Source organism: Sinocyclocheilus grahami, unplaced genomic scaffold, assembly GCF_001515645.1.
Source record: "Sinocyclocheilus grahami isolate Dianchi unplaced genomic scaffold, SAMN03320097.WGS_v1.1 scaffold1757.1, whole genome shotgun sequence".
Classification (NCBI taxonomy): Eukaryota; Metazoa; Chordata; class Actinopteri; order Cypriniformes; family Cyprinidae; genus Sinocyclocheilus; species Sinocyclocheilus grahami.
The window spans coordinates 90,764-91,208 of record NW_015506936.1 but is presented as its reverse complement, the minus strand read 5'-3'; positions in this window follow the sequence as shown (position 1 = coordinate 91,208).

Sequence of the window (445 nt, the reverse complement as noted above, 5' to 3'; positions counted from 1 at the left end):
TCCTACCTCTCCCCCCCCCTCTCCTCTGTGTGTTTCTTTGCACAGGCCCGATGCACCACGGACCCTGGGTGCACCCGCAGCGGAAGACGCGAGCCAGGCCCCGGGCGACGACCTCTCCCCCTCCAGTCTTCGAGATCTCCACCCGGAACTGCTTCGCTCCACTCCACGCTGTGATCGTCGGAGACTCCATCATCCGGCACATCCATGCTATGATAGCTGAAGGCAAAGTGCACACCCACAGTTTCCCTGGTGCTCGTGTTCTCGATGTTTCTGCACAGATACCCGCGATCCTGAAGGGCGACGAGATCCCCGGAGCGGTCGTGCTTCACGCCGGGGTTAACGACACAAAGCTGCGGCAGACGGAGACACTGAAGAGGGACATCGCCCGCGATGATGATCATCGTGTCAGGATGAAAACGTTCCCACGTTTCGACGAGGACACGAA